The sequence below is a fragment of the Anabrus simplex genome, chromosome 1 (assembly GCF_040414725.1).
Source record: "Anabrus simplex isolate iqAnaSimp1 chromosome 1, ASM4041472v1, whole genome shotgun sequence".
NCBI lineage: Eukaryota > Metazoa > Arthropoda > Insecta > Orthoptera > Tettigoniidae > Anabrus > Anabrus simplex.
In genome coordinates this window covers 363,465,873-363,478,273 of record NC_090265.1, presented here as the reverse complement: position 1 = coordinate 363,478,273, position 12,401 = coordinate 363,465,873, and positions in this window count along the sequence as shown.

Here is a 12,401-nt window from a genome sequence, read left to right as displayed (position 1 = left end):
CTTCTGTGCCCTCGTTACTTAGGCCCACTTCGATTACCGTTTCCCCTTCTTACCTGTAATTAACTGTAAATATTTTAATATTTCTGCTTTAACTGTATATAGAAGAAGGATAAAAAATAAACAAACTTAAGGTTTAGAAGAATATTTGCTAACTGAGAGGTGTAAATCACATTAAACACCAATCTCAATTTATTACTTATTAGCAATCTTCACCATCGTTTTTTTTAATTATTTGTTGGGTTTCTTGCCTTCATCAAGTAAGTTTTGCTTTATTAACTTACTACAATTTTTTAATAAAACATTATGTAAATATACTTTCTTAAACATATTTAAATCCTTGCCACATGATATACCCGAAAGTCCAGTGAGATGAGCACAGGCCAAGCAAAGACGGCATCTCAGAAGAAAAGGAGATATGAGAGCCCTGCCTGTCATACCTTAGCCAACACTACTACATTCCACTAAACAAATGGAAAGTTCATGGAGCCAGATATTATCTCTATTAGCTACCTAAGTTCGTCCACAAGATAGTGACGAAAATAAGCCTCCCTATAAATGATCTCAGCAGCATCATCTTAGGTGTATCAAAAGACTTCTTAAACATTCTTCATCAGTATCTCTACTTCTAGCTCTCAATTCATCCCATCAGTTCTTTTTACTCAAGAATAGTTATGGGCATTTCAAGATTATCTCATTTCAAAATAAGCATTTTACATTGTTTTAACCCCATGTAGTACATACTTTGGTATTCTATATCGGTGTAGTTACCTGAAATTCCAGATAGATGAAAATAAAATGTATTTCTCTTCGTGTCTCTCCAAACTTCATTCCTTCAAAGCAGAGTTGATCTGAACGCTAAGTGGAGTAGAAAATGTTGAGCTTGCGACATAACTTCTATTTTTCAGGTAAGTGTAGATAACTAGTACATAACTCATAGCTTCAGCTTTGTTACAACCCTTATTTTTCTCCAAACGTTTGGTTTCAAGCCCAAGCAAATAATTCTCTATTTTTGTTCTTCTCGATTCTATTATTTCTCAAGACCTATCAAGTTTCATCCTTTCTTACTTAGTCTTAAAATTGTGTTAGTACCACTTAAACTAAATTATCAAACCAATAAACTCGCTCAAAATTGATAATTCCATCCGCTGAATATTTCCCCAATCTGATATTTCACATTCTTACTGCTTCTCTTTGCTCAGCTTACTTTTGACTTAACCACCTCCACATCATACGTCTATACTGTACTTCTCTTCAGTACGTAATATAGTACCATAGACTGTAAATGCCCATTATATTTTGTCATTCCGAAGAAGTCACTTGTATAAGCGAAACTGCTCACGGGGTTTTCCGTAACTGAACATCATTTAACCTATTTGTGTTTCAAACAAATAGTCCATGTTTGTACAAAGGAAGGTGAAAGAAAAATGCTACAGCAGTAAATATCCTAATTTCAAACTAATAATATCTTTAAAAATAATGAAACAATTCATGTAACTCTCAGAGGAAGAGCAGAGCCCACGTTTACTTATCATTATTCCTCCAACGTAGATCCCTTAGTTCTACAGATTACTTCCAGCAATTATTCACGTCGAATATCCCCAAATATATTAAATCATCCAAGTTTCGCTTCCGCTAAAACGCTATGAAATCTTGCTCATTTACTTAGGATTCAGCTTCCTGCCTATCCTAATCATATTCTTCTTACCATACAATTTTTGTTCCCTTACATTTATTTTGAATTTATTCCATGAAATTTCCTGTAACGTAAAATTCCTAAGTAGGCATTTTACATACAGCTCAACAATAATTGTTTTCATTTGATGTAAGTACACTTCATTCATCCATCCCTGGCCCGGTCACTGACTGGAAAACCGGTTGTAGGTTTTCATTCAATAATGTCATGGATAACTCTAACCATCAATGGCTTTGCATTATTATACAAAATAACGACATCGTTGGTGTTTCAGAAGCGCTGGCTTTAACATATTTTATATTACCATTACCATCGTCCCAGCTGTTTTTAATACCTAGTCATATTCGTTACCTGGATAGCTGGTAGAGGTCGACAATGGATGATGCCCTGAGCAGTCCTCCAAACACAAGAATATATACTTGTTTTGGTACAGTTGTTGTGTTGGTAGTTTTGGAACGGGTTCATGTAATGCTAGCCGAATATTATGACCCATTTTTGCCATTCAGGACATTTATAAAGGCCTGAATGCTGACCTGGCGTACAACAAGTGCCACTTCTATGGAATCTCAGACGCGATAACAAGACTTGAGACAAGAAACAAACCATTGGTTATGAACCCATGACCTTTGTGCCCTAAGAACATTATGCATAAATTAACAATTAAACTAAAAGTTGGATTCTTGATAGCATGGATTTGACACGTGACGAGGGGGTGATTACCTTCGGTCCCAAGCTCTGGGGTACGTGACGTCAGCCACACGTGTTGACGGCGGAAGAATCTCAAGTCATTTTTGTGAACTATTTCAAAGCGCGTGTACATGGCGTGACCCAAGCCAAGTCCAAAAAATATAGTGCCTATCAAAGAGGGTCAATCATCTCACAAATCGAACCCGTAAAAATTTTAAATGTCCATGAACACTACCGCCAGAAATGTAGCAAGCATGTAGTCACTTTCAAAACTCTTGAAATTACAGTTTAGTTAAGTCAGAAAATTTACAGAAAATTTTCTTGGCGGCAAAGGGAGATATCCGAAGAGAGGGGGTAACTGCTATAAATATGAAGGGACGCCATGGCGAAGTCTCCTTCTCCGGCATTTGTGATACAAAGCGGACGAAAAATTGTTGAGCTGCTCTGCGAAATTAAACAACAAAAGTAGACTGAGTTCAACTGCAGATTTTAGCCATTGTGGCTAGGTCTTGACTCCACGAGGAGATAGTTTTCTTGAGTGAAATAATTGTACCAGATAGGACGGTCAAAGTACTGAGTAAATTCTAATGTGATTAAGTAATTCGTGTGCGGAAATAATTATAGTCCATCGTGTGCCCTCAGCAAACAAGTGAAGGGTATTTTCTTTCTTTTTTATGCTTTATTCCAGGAAACCTGAAGAAATATAATAATGGCTTGTAAAGCCATGAATGTAAAAATGGATAAATAAAATGCCAGGGTCGCAGGTGAGCCCTATGATGAACAATGGTGTGACTACATGAGGTAGGTGACTTTCCATCTTACTACCTATTATATCCTGCTTCATGATCTCTGAAAGTGAATGGGGATATACGACGCAGTGGTCACCCCTACTAAGTTTTGTAAATGTGAGAATACGACTAAAAGAGTCATTTGTTTTATTTTCCACCTGGATAAAAAATTTGAAGTCTTGCGAGTGCCGTATAATGTTGTAAAAGTTATTGAATAGAGTTTCGAAGTGATATCACGTCCAATGTAGATCGTTATCCGTGTGAGTGTACTGCCTATATTTTGTGATGTCAAATTAAGATGTTCATTCGACGTAAATTTTTCTGTCTGCAATTTGACGTTAATAATGTAGGAATCCATGGTTACTCATTTCCAATCGAGTGGAAACGCGCTGTCGGGTGAGAATCTAGGGTGATGAATTTGGTCACGGAGAGAAACGTTTTTCTAGGCCCATTTTAAACTGTGTCTGACTGACAATAAAAGATCTAGTAGAATGTTTCAGTCATTTTTTTTGTGAAAATCAAGCTATTAAATACGATATCATTTATGCGAAGTTATTCATGATTAATGCATTGTGCGATATTAGACGTCGAGATTTCTAGTAAGGATTTTATTCCAGTTCTTTGTCGATGATAATTGTGGAGCTGGGAAACAGAGGTTAGTTTGTTGATATGAGATTTGTGAATCAGGTTGGACCTGTCATTGAAGCCGGGACACGATAGCCCGAGGTATATTTTATAATGTTGGGAATGGAAAGAAATTCATAGAAATCCATAGCGGTATTAATTGGCGACGCGTATTATTAGTGTGGGCATCTTGAAGCATAATCTGTGCATTTTGTTGGTTAGAATATCGTATTTGTTTAATTATGTCGGCAGAGTTTAAAGAGAGCATTTTGGGAAGCCAGTCAACTGGAACAAACCAGGTGTTTCATGTTACTGCCAAGCGAACTTGGGGACGAGAGGCCTCAGTTGAGAACACCATATAATAACGGGACAGGCGTGGAATTGAGATTGTATTCTCAATTCCGGGGAGAACGTTAAAATGCTGGATTTAGTTGAAATTGATAGCCGGTAATAATCTGAGTATTGTGAGATACTGTAAAATTTGTTTAATTGGGGACGTAATGAACATTTGAAACCATGAACTTCGAGTATAAGGAACAGAGTAACCAAATTCAGGGTTGTCCAAAATATAGAGCGATGGTTGTGATGATTGGTTTGTCTGTGCGGGGTTTGCAAAATTCATAAATGGTATGACGAGATATGACATCGTAATGATATGGCGAGTTGTTTGGTTTGTACGTAGATTATTAGGATATCCAAGTGTTAATAACGGTTAGGACTATATTAGATTTTAAAGTGTGAGATCATGAGACAAGATATATAAATAGACATGAATTATGTAACAATTCTTTTCCAGCCAGATAAATATCACAAGATTGAATTCACATCACAGCTGCGTAGGAATTTGTGAAGAAACCAGAGTCCGCGGAGATAAAATTTACTGTTCTTTAACATTTCGTTAAATCATTTAAATTTATTTAATTATTAAATTCAGTGAAACCGCATTTTGAAATAACTTTAATCAAGCGAATAACTTGGAGATGCATTCTGGAAATTTTAGTTTGTTTTCTGGGGAATATTTAAATGTAAAGTAACGATTAAGGGTACATATCCGAAGGAAATGGATTTTACTGCCACAAAGTTTGTGAGCATTGCTATTGTTGTAATTATTGAACTTTGATTGATTGAGCAGTGAATGTGCTGGGGATAGTAAAGTGGAAACTTTGGTCATCAACCGATGTAACTTAATTGTGTTTAGCCTTCAGCCTAGAAACTTGGATGGTGACTTAGATTAGGGCCATATGCCATTGTAGCATCATTTCCTTGCGGTCATCATCCACAATGACTTTAAAGTAACTTAGAAGATTAGATGTCGGTCCATGACATAGACGCAGGTCACATCGATTCAATTAAGGGTCCATGCCGTAGAACCACTGTGTGGCACACACCGATTGGACGGCCTTAATTATACCCAGAGTCCAGAGTTCGTGTTACGAGGGCTGGACCATAACGAATCACTATGATGGTACATGTGGTCTCACATGGAAGCCGAATTTAAGGATTTCCAGACTTTCCTTTCTTAAATAATCAATAATTGAGACAATGGTTTCTAGTAAGAATGCCCATCAGGCAGTTACGTTAAAGTCTCACACCAGTGTTCTGACGTTTATGTAAAAATGATTGTGGTGTCCAGTGGACACAATTGACTTCTATGATACCATTGACATAGAATGTTTCAGAATTTTCCTGAATAAATAGGAATCTTTTAAATAGACCTTTCATTCCAGTAGATAGATTAGAATTACTGAACCCTACCTTTACCTCAGCAAGTGACGAAGAACCCGATACGACCCAAGAGACAGATCTCATGAACTTTGCTGATAGGTAAGAAAGGTAGGTATCCCTCAATATGGATCAAAGGGTTAAGTAAAAACTTGATATTGTTTGGCAGATTTTCGAAAATCATGAGGGAAGCACCAGGCAGCGTAGGTCAAGCGGTGAATACCGAACTAAAAGTAAACCCGTTTCCTCGTCCCGAGGTGGTGCAGCTCTTTTCAGGCACACCACAAGTGGAGATGAGCCGTGTGTGCCCTTCCAATCACATACCAGGCCACCTGTCATCTCTGGCAGTACCGGAAATCGAGCCCGGAGCACCGAGGACGGCAGTTATGCTGCTATGGCGGACAATACCGAAAAGGGGCGTGTGCTTCAGTTTAATTCAGCAAGGGAAACCATTGCAATGATTGTCGATATATTTTAGGATAATACAGAAACTTTGCCACAAGGAATTTTATTCTTGAACCGCATGAAATTGCTGAAATTCTTTTTATTATTTCTACTATTACTAGTGGCTTTACGTCGTTCCGACACAGATAGATCTTATGGCGACGATGGAATAGGAAAGGCCTAGGAGTTGGAAGGAAGCGGCCGTGGCCTTAATTAAGGTACAGCCCCAGCATTTGCCTGGTGTGAAAAGAGAAAACCACGGAAAACCATCTTCAGGGCTGCCGACAGTGAGATTCGAACCCACTATCTCCCGGATGCAAGCTCACAGCCGCGCGCCCCTGACCGAAATTATTCTTCTTTTTTGCCCTAGTATTTAGTGTAAAGTACAAAGAAGTTTATCTTGGTATTAAAATATTCTGCGTAATAATAGAAAAGGTTAATTCCCGAAAATCTTGAGAAATATATGATAAACCATCGCAACGCAAATTCTTGCCTGAAGTAGTGTAAGTAGATTATGTATTAAAAGAGAAATATCGCAAAGTTGAATACCTAAGCTAAATTTTATTATTGTTTTGTGACTATTTCTTGAACGTTAGTGCAGTTTGAAGCATTTACTTCTCGTACTTTGCTGACTAAGTATCTGTTTCTTAAATGTTTAGTACCTTTTGACCGCCTATTTTAAACATTTTAGTGCCTCTAGATCCTCTCCCTTATCGCCACACGTTACAACACTTGTCTACAGGCTGAGGGAGAGCATTTTAAACACTTAAACTAATGTGGTAAGTTTACTACCTGCTTTTCAATGTTATTATCCATTCATTGAGGTTAATGGGTTCTCCACGTGCGTATGAGACCGGTATCAAGGTGACTACGCTCTCGCTTACCGATGCATGGCCTGCAGGAAGGACGACAACCCTTGCAGTTTTCACCCTGTATGAATACTTGAACTCAGCTTCATGTTTCAGCAGGCTAAAAGAATGTATTCTTCTTGTGTTGTAAGAGGGATTGAATGTGCAGCTGAAACTTGAATATATAGTAGAACACTATCAGATAATAAACCCTAATCTATTTTCAATGTAGCTAGCGGAGCATGTTGAAATCGCAGCTGTTTGGCAAAAAGCTCACTTTTATAACTATGTAGATATAGACACGGTTTAAAAAGCTTGCATGTAAATATTCTCAGATACTACAGTATACTTTCGACACTTCTCTCCAGTAAAAAATAAACCCCAAAGAGTACAGAACTAAATGCGTGGTAAAACAGGACGGTGTTCAGGTGCAGTTAAGTAACACAAAATCAATTTACTGTTCATATTAAGCCTCCTAATAACATACGTTTTGAAGGAGGGCACAATATTTCGCTATATTTTGTGTAAATGACCAGGAATTTGGTATAATTCTGCCTAACGACCGAAAATGTCCTCTCTCGTACGAAGCAGACGAGCGAGTTTTTAGGCCTAAAAACGTTGGAGAGATTTTCGGGTAAAGTAGACAAAATATGACGATGATGATGATGCTTGTTGTTTTAAGGGGCCCAACATCGAAGGTCATCGGCCCCTACAAAAATATTATCATCGCCGGTTTAGACCCTAGCTTTCTGAGCCCAAGTTGGCAGGTTCGAGCCTGGCTCAGTCCGATGAAACTTGCAGGTGCTCAAATATGTCAGCCTCTTGTAGATAGATTTAGCGACACATGAAAGAACTCCAGTGGAAAAGAATTCCGACACCTCAGCGTCTCCGAACACTGTGAAAGTAATTAGTGGGACGTAAAGCCAATATTATTATTATTATTATTATTATTATTATTATTATTATTATTATTATTATTATTATTATTATTATTATTATTATTATTATTATTATTATTACTGTTGTTGTTGTTGTTGTACCGAGCGGTACACCTCCACGCCGCGAATTCAAATATTGCGCCAGTTGAAATCCCTCTACAGGAGGAAGCCTGAACTTTAACAATCTGTATGAAATCAAAAGTTTCTCGGAAGATGTCTCTACTGTAAATTTTGAAGTGTTCTGAACTATGTCTGTTTCGATTTGTATTTGTTTGCTCTGTAGTAAGAAGTGTGAACATTCTCTTCTAGATGGCACTACTTAAGAACTATAATTGTGCACCCTAGTGCGAAGTGAAGGAACTGTATTTTTTTTTTTTTTTTTGAAGAAATTTGGTATTCATAAGTTTGTTCTTTGTTAAATTTCTTTCAGTCATTTTTTTGGGTTGGCAGTATAACCCTTCTCTTTCCGCCAGTTTTGAATTTAACCAATCGGTAATTTCTGTAATTAATTTTTCTCCAATCATAGCTTTCTTCTTCAGGTTTTCATGTGTAATTCCTTGTCTACCAATAAAGTTAAAGGGGTGTGTCATTTTCATTCTTGAAAGGTCTCGAATTTTCCACGAGGGTATAAAAACTGCTGATTTTTTGGTCACGGGGCCACTTCGGTAACATCTTTCGCAGTGTGTGAACATATATAGCAGGGGGGCGGGAAGCGCCTCTTTCTCCAAGCAGCGGTTCATCTACATGGTAATGGCCTGTTAACATCTTTATGTCTTGCTAGCTCAGCAGTTTTAACCCGCGGGGGAAGGTTCGAATCCTTTTTAATGTAAACCTTACTGTATTCGTGTAAATTAGCCGCAAGTTGGGATAGAGAGTGCTTAACCCTCTCGAACTCCCCTTCATTTTGAATTTGAGGTGACTATGTTTTCGTAACCATTTTTCTCTTCCTTCTTAAAGTCTTAAACTTATTTGCCAACTAGTCACCTCCCTAGTATGGGATTAGCCCCTGTATAACTGGCCGAGTGCCACCTAGGTTTTAAGAAGTTTCATGTAGGAGTGCAAGCTACGCCTCCAGTCAATTTGTTTTTTGGGCCATTTAATTAACCCAGTGTTTGTTGTCTTCGTGTGAAGGCCCTGTAGGTTGGGTACAAGATACCCCTGTTTCACGGTATGTGTGCCTTAAAGGCAGTTAGGAATAAAGGTTGTTGTAGCCTTTGACAGGCTGGTAAAATTGAGAGCGGGTCTGCTCTTTTCATCTTAGGGGTTTTCTGCCCTGTAACTATTGTGGTGGTGAGCTGAGAGGTCATAAATTAATCTTGGGGCTCTGTAAATTCTTAAATTGTTAATCTGCTACTTGGTACCTGTTACATCTTTGTTATTTGTTGTCATTTGTTGATAACTCCGTAACAATTATTATTATTATTATTATTATTATTATTATTATTATTATTATTATTATTATTATTATTATTATTATTATTATTATTATTATTATTATTATTATTATTATTGTCGATGTTTATAAACGCGATTACAAGTGGAAATATGACACTCGGTTGTGGTTTCAGCGAATGATTTTTTTAAATTTAGCTTTTCCTGAAATGTATGATTTGCTTTAAGACTTTAACTTATAAAATGATTTCCGTTATTGGAAAGGGAGAGTGTTAAATTATATGACTGAAGAAAACTGAAAAAAATACCATATCTTTTTACAATTTGCTTCACATCGCACCGACACAGATAGGCCTTATGGCGATGATGGGATAGAAAGGACTATGAGTGGGAAGGAAGCACCCGTGGGCTTAATTAAGGTACAACCCCAGCATTTTCCTGGTGTGAAAATGGAAAACCATGGAAAACCATCTTCGAGGCTGCCGACAGTGTTGTTTAAACCCACTATTTCCCGAAAGCAAACTTACAGTTACGTGGTCCTAACCGGACGGCCAACTCGCTCGGTCAATAACTTATTATGCTTGTATATAGTCCTATATGACATTTAAAGAAGTAATAATATTGACAAAAGTAAACGACTCAGATGTTCACACGGTGTTGCACATTTAGCCTCTAAATTGTAAAAACTGGTAAGGTATGAACGTGGACTGCTACACGTATTGTACGAAGGGAAAGCAACAAACTGTATATACAGAAAATATATTCAATAGCTTTTAATACTATAAATATACACAAATGTGAAAAACGGAGCCCAATTCCAGGCTATCAAGCACATCTTTTCTTATTTTATTTCTTGTACCAATTTGCTTTATCGCACCGGTATAGATAGGTCTTACGGCGACTATGGGACAGGAAAAGGCTAGGAGTGGGAAGGAAAAGACTGTGGCCTTAATTAAAGTACAGTCCCAGCATTTTCTTGGTGTAAAAATTGGAAACCATACCATCTTCAGTGATGCCGACAATGGGATTCAAACCCAATATCTCTTGAATTCAAGCTGACAGCTACGTGACTTAAAGCCTGCAGCCACTTGTTCGGTATCATGCACATGGCCATTCAGTGAAAGGAAAATGTCATCCCTTATATTTCGTAAAACATTAATTTCAGTCTTCAAGGTAAGATCCAAAGGAATCTCATTCACGCCAACAGGGGAATCATTCGCGAAGTCAGCCCAAGTAGGCCAATTCATATGACAATAAGTGTCACACAGAGTATTATTTTATACGCACGGAAATGAATTTCAAGGAAAATACCTGTGAAATGATACGCCATTGCCCTTTATGAACCTCTCTATGCAGCCATAAGCTGCACAGGAGACTGGCATTTTCCTTCAGAGAAGTACTGTATGTACTTCAATTTATCGGGAAGCTCCAGTAGTGACAGTGCCAAACAATCTAGTTTTTGCCAAACAGCGCGCTCGTTCAACTTCGCACGCGACAGCAGCGCCAGTGCTACCTCTAGTGTATTATTTACTAACACTATGGGGAAGACTTGGGAGAAAAGAGATGAGCTGCTTGACTGCTTGACTAAGTGGTATGTTCCGAGATGCCAGTGGAGAGATGGCGTGGAATGCCATTAATATGGGTGGTGTTTTTAAAAGTAAGAAAGATCACAATATGAAATTTGAAATTCAAGAGAACAAACTGGGGCAAATATTCGTTTATGGGTAGGTGAGTTAGGGATTGGAATAATTTACCAAGGAAGATGTTCAATAAATTTCAAAATTCTTTGCAATCATTTAAGAAAAAAGCAGCCGATAGAAAATCTGCCACCTGGGCGACTGCTCTAAATGCAGATCAATGTTGATTGATTGATTGATTGATTGATTGATTGATTGATTGATTGATTGATTGATTGATTGATTGATTGATTGATTGATTGATTGATTGATTGATTGATTGATTGATTGATTGATTGATTGATTGATTGATTGATTGATTGATTGATTGATTGATTGATTGATTGATTGATTGATTGATTGATTGATTGATTGATTGATTGATTGATTGATTGATTGATTGATTGATTGATTGATTGATTGATTGATTGATTGATTGATTGATTGATTGATTGATTGATTGATTGATTGATTGATTGATTGATTGATTGATTGATTGATTGATTGATTGATTGATTGATTGATAGATAGGGACACAGTCCATTTGACCTCCTAAATCTAAAGTAACTGCTATATTTTGTTGAAATCCTGCAAGTAGATCCTCACTGCAATAACCTTTTACAAACCTCAACTACCTTCTATCCAACCAGTTAGTAATTTGGTAAAGTTGTCGGTACAGTAAGAAATAATCCTTTCCTAGAGCCTACATACAACGCATGCCAAGCTGACTGGCCTTTAATTATCCACTTTATGCTTTTTTTTTTTTTTTTTACGTCGCACCGACACAGATAGGTCTTATGGCGACGTAGCACCACTTTATACTTATCACTCCTTTCCTTTGTAAACTGGAGCTATTATAGCAACGCTCCGTACATTTGGTATAGCTTCTTCATGCAAACTGTAATCTATACAGTACTACAGATGACAATAATAATAATTGATATACAAAAAGTATTACTCTCCAACTATTAGCCACTCCTAACAACAAAACTAATCTCAGTCCAATCAATCACCACCATTGCCTTTAGTATATCACCAGAAATCTTATCAGTTCCAGCTGTTTTCCTTGCATTCGATTTTTTTGTTTTTTGTAAATATCTGTATTGCCACAGATAAATTCCAGTACTTCGGCCGGGTAGTCGGTTAGCCGGTTCGAATCCCCTTGGTCGAAAATATTTTGACCATCAGAATGTTGGACGGCAGGGTAGAAGAGGTGATGGTATAGAATTTCTAATCACTACATTGCGTGCCTAAATCCTAGATTCAATTTTAAACCTCTTCGTGGTGTTCATAACGAGTGAGGGCATATGACGCCGTTGATGGCGATTCGTCCGACGGATGGGAACGTAAAGGTTTGGGCAGGGCTCCGCGCTCGAGGTGTACGTGCGCGAGGCGTACGGATGGATAATTTTGATAATTACTTCTCTGGGTCGAAGTCAGCTAATTGGGAAATTCCAACTCTTCTCAGTGTAAAGGGAATATTTAGACTCATTTCACGCAGGTATTTACATTTCGTAAACAGCATTCTTCGTTCGTCTGTCTTGCCAATCAGTTCAGAATAAAATTAGCGACTGCGGGGTAGAAATAAG